This window comes from Erpetoichthys calabaricus, chromosome 11 (assembly GCF_900747795.2).
Source record: "Erpetoichthys calabaricus chromosome 11, fErpCal1.3, whole genome shotgun sequence".
NCBI lineage: Eukaryota > Metazoa > Chordata > Cladistia > Polypteriformes > Polypteridae > Erpetoichthys > Erpetoichthys calabaricus.
The window spans coordinates 75049132-75056721 of record NC_041404.2 but is presented as its reverse complement, the minus strand read 5'-3'; positions in this window follow the sequence as shown (position 1 = coordinate 75056721).

Here is a 7590-nt window from a genome sequence, read left to right as displayed (position 1 = left end):
CTGGGGCCAGAAATAAAGGACAAGTATTGTTTTTACAAAAGTTTTAAAGTAAAAGTGAAAATAATGCATATGTTAACAATTCCCATGACAATAACAATCTCTTTAAATTGTATATCCAGTAAACCAAACCGAAGCAAGCAGGGGGCAGAGCCCCCTAGTTTATTACAAATAAATTGTGCTAATGTAATAAACGTCTCTTCGTACTTGCTGCGAGGTTACGAGCCATCCCCAATGGGTACGCAAAGCCGCTCAGCTAACAGAGAAGGTCTTAGCTGGGCGATTCAAACAACTACTTTATACCTCTTCGTGCTTCTGAGGGCGAGTGCATCATTCCTCTGGAGCATAAACTCTGCCACAATTAAAGCATCGTTAATAATATTAATAATAAATATTAACATTTTGTACACCAGTAATAATACAGTACTAATGATATAACACAGAGTGGGCCACTAAGACATTACTCTAAAGAGCTCCTAAACATCTGGGGCCTCATGTATAAACGGTGCGTGCGCACAGAAATGTTGCGTACTCCTGTTTCCACGCTCAAATCGCGATGTATAAAACCTAAACTTGGCGTAAAGCCACGCACATTTCCACGGTTACCCATACCTTGGCGTACGCAATTTCTCCGCTCGGTTTTGCAGACTGGCGGCACCCAGCGTCAAAGCAGTGCTACTGTTCCTGTGTGGTCACCCTTTCTTTCTTAGACCCACGTTCCTGACGCGGCTTTATAAATACACTGAAATTAACTGCATATTGTTTATTAGTGTAATGCATCTGATTGTAATTAACCTGCAGCAATATAATGGTCCAGGGAATAGCCATAGTATTCCGAATACCATAACTGCTTTAGCGTTGTTACTCTCACTGCATTTTGTTCTTCTTTTTGCTGCTCCCGTTAAGGGTTGCCACTGCGGATCATCTTTTTCCGTATTACTCTCACTGCACCAATCGGAGTATTTATATCACTGTATCTGAGTGGGGAATCACAGCAGCAGCTGATTGGAAAGAGAATTATCGGTATACAGTTTCAAGTACACACTACCTCAGCCACGGCAAAAAGCGTCAAAGCCTTTCCTGTATGGACCTCGCGTTTCAGAAACAGTTTCATCCCAAGAACTATAAACGCACTCAATCAGTCCATCAAGTGCTCCTTGTAGAACTGTTTGTACTTATAAGTACAATTACCTCACTGTAAACTTACACTACAGTTATAATATTGCACAACCTGCGCCACTTTATAAAGCGCGTATGATGACAATATCATTTTTAAGATGAAATGCAGCAAAATATGTTGCTTATAGTATACAGATAAAACTTTAACTTCATTGAAATAATCTGTATTGTTAATAATTAAACATGTGAGGACACGGTGCCGCAGCGCTAGCTAGTTCACGGATAGCTCCTGCCTTGCGCTGTGTTATTGCTGGTGCTGACGCGACACTGGAAGGAGACGGATAGAATAATTAAACAGGTACTACGAAGATATTTCAATGTTTCTTAAAAGTTTTGAAGAATCGGCGTTCTAAGCTTACAGATGGCTTAACGTCTATTACAGAGCTGATTGTGTGGCGATTGGGTGTTTGGAGAAAGAAAAGTAAGGACAGGAATTGGAGGTTAGTACGTTTGAAAGAGACAGTACTTCTGTAATAAATTATTTCATCGAAGGTCGCGCATGGCGCAGCAAGCCTCTTGCGTGAGACATGAACAAGCACTGCGCCACCGTGTTCCCATGTTTAATAACATGCTTTCATTCCTTTCATCATGAAAATGATATCACGTATACATCTCAGTATTTTAATTATTCAGAGAGCTGTAATATCACGAATTTAATGGATTCTGTGTCCTGTCGGAGAAAGAGAAAGAACGGAAGCACATAGTGATTCACACACATAGAGCACATAGAAGATCAAACACAGAACAAAGACTTTAACGTGCTACTTGAGAAACTAGTAAAATAAACGATTTTAAGATGAAGTTTATGATGTTCTAATTTAATGGCAAAATAAACTACGTGATTAAAGTGGAGATTTCGAGATTAAAGTTGACATTTCGTGCTTTTTTCCCCACTGTGTGCCTTTTTTTTGTCAGTACCCTAATAAGCTTTCATATGACACTCAGACAGTGGGCTACGACTCGCCTTTTCACGGCGACTTTGATATGTGATTTCTTTTTTATTTCGGGCACTGTGCGACTTTGTGAACTTGATCTTTCGAGTTTCTCCGACACTCTGTCACTCGATCAACTTTCTTTTGTTGATTATACCACTGTTTAAACCAACAAATAGTACGTTTTTCCTTTGCCTCCACTTGGTATTCGCTGAAATTCTTATATTTTTCCCCGTGCTTTTCCCATTGTCTTTTCACAGAAGGTTTATTTATATTGATTTGCATATTCAAAGAGGTGTAATTCTGGGAGGAGTTGGGGCGGGACAGAAGGCGCGTGCACGTGCGTTACTTTTCACGCTGATCGGGATTTATGTAGTGGAAGAACGTGAAAGTTTGCGTGCGTACAGATTCCTGCATCTGGATTTTTCTGTGCGTACGCACATTCCCGCTTTTGTGCTTACGCCATGTTATAGTGTGAGTTCTACGCACGGCGTTATACATGAGGCCCCTGGAATGTAGTATTACATATTTTGACTGTTTACACAAATTATATGATTTATTCAATTTAAAGTCTATAAGAATATGTAGTATTGATCATGGCTGAGTGCAGCATATAATTTATTCTTCTTCGTCTTCTTCCTTAGCATTTCTCATTTTTATATGGGGTCAACCTTCTGATTACCAGTGTAGATCCTTAGCCACAGAGCCACTACTCCATTGAGTGCAGCATATAACTAACGTATTAAAAAGTGCAGTCTCATGAATGAGACATGGCAAACGCAGGTATAAAACGTATACTATAAAATACAAAATATTAATATTTTTTGTTCAATGTGTTTCTAATATATGACTCCAAAACAACTGCTTCAGATGCAGAACTGAGAGACCTCAGTAGTTTAGAAGTTTAATAAATGCTGAATCCACACTTGAGTGCAGGAACTTGAATTGAAATCGTCATGAGGGGCGTGTAATATAGGCGTCAGTTCACCAGCAAAACAGGGGAGTGGCTCCAGAAGGGGGCATCAGTTGGTCCTCATAGTGTCTGAAGTGCTTGGATCGGTCTGAGGCCTAAAACTGTCCTGACTGCAGCTGAACACTTCTCAAAAACTTCAGCATTGAGTTTGTTTACAAAAGAAGCAGTATCATCATTTCATTTACAGAAGCAAATATACTTTTTGATGCATGTAAATAAGAAAGCAAGGAAACAGAAACACACTTTATACAGAACACAGTTTGATCATTTTATGAAATGGAACAATAGCAAAATGGCAGGTGCTGCGGCCGCAGGGCTGTTGTAACACGAAAGTTGTAGCCATATTGGTCATTCGTTTGGTTATATTTTTTGATTTTTAAAACAGAATAATTATGTAATGTATGTATTAGCCATTAATATTGAGCTACTTTTGGCTTTGATTTGGTTGTCAGAGAATGACAGCAGAAGAGTCAAGATACGTGCAACTGACTTACTGTACCCGTCGAGCCACAATGTGAAAGCAGTAAGGCGTGCAAGACTTCTCTAAATGTCTCCATGTTGATCCTGTTTTTTAAAAACTCCTGTAGCTGCCTTGAACGGCATAGCAAGAATTAATGCGTCAAGGCTGACATGTTGTCACCTTCCTAAACCCAACCTGAGATATGAGAGTGCATGCTGGACCTACATGTTCAAAAGAGAGGTGAAAAAATGTGACAGACATTCGGCACTTGCTCTTTGGCAAGGATAGTCACGGTGTCAGGTATACTCAAATGGCAGAAGGCTGCATGCAGTGTAGAATCGTAACACTGTGCCGCAGCATTCTCCTTGAGTACCGGTTTTCCTTCCAAATCAATCTCATAATTAGAGGTCAATCAGTTACCTTGGTGTGTGCCATCTTTGTGTTCAGTTGACACTTGTAAAAGCTAGACCAGTCACAGACAGACACGACAACACAGTGTCCACAACACACACGTTTATTCATATAAATATTTACATGTATTTACAATTCACAGTCCTTGGCTCCTTTGGCCGCCTCCACTCCTGCCACGCAAGCTCCGTCCTTCTTCCACCCGACTGCAGCTCCCTGATTGGAGTGAGGCGGCCCCTTTTATCATGTCTCGGATGTGCTCCAGGTGCCTGATGACAGACTTCCAGCAGCACTCCCCAGTGTCCCAGAAGTGCTGTCCCCCAGGGATCAAAGACTGGCCGGGTACCCAGGGAAAAGAAGTGCAGCTCTCCCGGTTCCTCTTTCCTCCAGGCATCCCACCGGGGCAGGGCTCCTGGCCGTCTATCACACACTGTTGATACTCCAGACATCACCTCTAGCCACTCCTTATACAGGAGTCATGTTTTTGTAGTTCACTTGATTCCAAGTTCTTAGATATTAAATGTCTCCTTTTCCTTAATCAGCTGCTGGTGAACACTAAGGTTCAAATAAGGTAGTCAGTCATGAAGTCCTATTGTGTGATTCTATCATAAAATAGCCAATTAAATAAAGTATCCATCCATCCATTTTCCAACCCGCTGAATCCGAACACAGGGTCACGGGGGTCTGCTGGAGCCAATCCCAGCCAACACAGGGCACAAGGCAGGGAACCAATCCTGGGCAGGGTGCCAACCCACCGCAGGACACACACAAACACACCCACACACCAAGCACACACTAGAGCCAATTTAGAATCGCCAATCCACCTAACCTGCATGTCTTTGGACTGTGGGAGGAAACCGGAGCGCCCGGAGGAAACCCACGCAGACACGGGGAGAACATGCAAACTCCACGCAGGGAGGACCCGGGAAGTGAACCCGGGTCCCCAGGTCTCCCAACTGCGAGGCAGCAGCGCTACCCACTGCGCCACCGTGCCGCCTTAAATAAAGTATTTAGAGAAATTTACTAAAGACAAAAAAATGAGTACTCAAGGTTAGTAAACACAGTTTTCACAGTATTTTGTTGATTTTTCTCAAAAATGTAAAATCGTACACTAGGAGGAATATCAAATGCAGAAGAGTGAGAGGCAGACTAAATGGAAATGCTCCAATAACAGCACAGTGCCAGCTTCTGATTGGGAAAGCAGTCCAGAAAATCCAGTGGGTTCAGAAGCATATGGGGTGTGAGGACTGGGAGCTTCATCCATCGTGACTCGGAGCACTCCGATGTTACTACTGCCTTATGGCAGCACAGACAAGGGGGCCTACCCTGAAGATTTGAGTACACACAGCCAAGTACCTTCAGTGCATGGAGCTGCCTTTGCAGGCTGGTAGATGTTTCCTTTGGTCAGCCTGGCAAGAAAGCTGGGCTCTCAAGTCAATTTTTGCTGTGTTTTACATATGAAGGACAATCAGCTGTACCTAATCTACTGTGGAGCCCCTCTCTGCCTGCTGATGCCAATGGCCAGAGGGCTGAGTATTGAGGTGAGGACTAATTTGAATTCTGATATCAAGATCAACAACAGTTTTCTTGTGTTTAAATTTTCATTTTCTTCTACTAAGGATATGGAACATTGTTTTCCTAATATTTGTCGACAAAATGGTTTACAGTAGTGAATGAAGAAGGGTGCCAGCAACACTCCATAGATCCATAGAACCATTACTGTCATATATGCAGAGTGCAGTGAAAGCAGTTATCTTACTTGCTGTTGATGTTTAGGCAGTGGGGACTGAAATTAAGAATGTATTGCTGATTTACTTCATGACAAAGGTTTGTGGTGTAGTTGGTGTTGTGTTTGTGCTGAACCAGATCAAACCGCAAGGTGCTTGTTATCTTAAATGGAGCCAACCTTAACAATAAAAAGTAAATAAAAAACAGTATCACAAAAAACGCGAGATGTAAAGAATACAGCTTCCATTTGTCCATGCACTCATCACACCCACTAAATCCAGTAGAGGCTGGAGACTATCCCTGCAGCTTTGAGCACAAGGCAGGAGCCAGGATAAAGTGCCAGTGCCTCACAGGAGACATTCAGGCACACAGCGCTGTGGTGGGGTGCTGCTTATAATGTATGGTGTTGTACCTCTTGTTGGTATTGTGCTGCTGCCATTAGTCTGTTGGTGGCATGATGGTAAGAGATAAACTTGAACTGGAACATGCCGACTCTACACATTGAGTGAATGGGCCAAGACTTGAACTCTGGACTCTAAGCCTTTGAGGCAAAAAGCACAAATCACTGTGCCTCAAGGTAATGCAAGCTGATTTATTTACACATGCAAAGGTGAAACTGAGCAAATAAGGAAAAAGAGATACATTGATGTGAATGTTCTCCATGAAGTAGATTATTATCAGTTCATTCCATATCTAACTGAAGTAGTACTAATATTGCATGTTGGACAGTTTCATAACACTTTTTTCAGTCTCAATAAAAATGTCATTGTTTTTTAAAATAAATGTGATGATTTGATGAAAATCTTCTGTCGATGACTGGAAATGACCAAACTTGAGCACAATTTTGTTCAAACATCTGTTAGTTCGCGTAGGTGTCACACAGGATGGACGGGCATCCCAACCAAGAAAGGGGATGGTTCCTTGCCCAGACAGGAGGCCCCAGGAGGACAGACAGGCATCCCAGCCAAAGAAAAGAAAGGTGCCATACACGAACAGGACTTCCCAGGTGGATGGACAGACATACTGAGCAGAGAGAAGATTACTTACCTGGGCCCAGGCAGATGCACAGGCGTCCCAACTGGACATATTTGCAGTACCTTCCCTGACCAGGATAAAAGGGAAGAACTGGCTGTAAAAGATGGTCATTCCCCCAATTCGCTAGATGACAGCAGCTCTCAATATTGGCATCTGTTAAAGAACCAGCAGGGAATGCCGGGAGTTGTAGTCCTGCAGCACTGCCTCACTGGGGTTCGTGGGAGCTGCATGGAGAGGTACTCCCATGTGACCTGGAGGTACTTCCAGCGGACAACAACACTGTCACTGGAAGTACTCCTGGGTCCTCAATAAAAGGGACCGTACTCCCTTGTCCAAGTGAGTCGGAGCTGGGAGTAAGGAAGGCAACACTCGACTGAAGAAGGGCAATGCAGTTGAGAGAAGAGAGGTGTTTGTGGAGAGATAGCTTGTGCTTGGTACTTTTTGGAGGTATTCTTCTAATAAACATCTATTTATTTAAACCCAGGACTCTTTCATGTGTTCAGTTTGGGGTTCACTGGCACCCCCATTCTATCACACCCGGTGATTCAGTTTTCCTCAAGTGGCTTAGGTGCACTTATCATCCTTAAATTGATCACTACGTGCTGCTGTTCTTCCCTGCCTACTTCCAGGATGTGCCACCATTGTGAGCATGACACTGGTTGTCTTCATATTTTATGGCCTTCCCAGTCATCTTTAAAGCATGAGCAAGAGGTTCTAGAAAGGAATCAGAACTGTTTTCTTCATCCAAAAAGAAATGATTTTGTTAGCTTCTAAAAATGGAAAAACAGTGCCGTGTCTCTCCTGCAGGATTTCATGCCATGGCACATCCAAGCTGTATTTGCCCCACGCCTCTTATTGTTGTGCATTTGTCGCTCCCT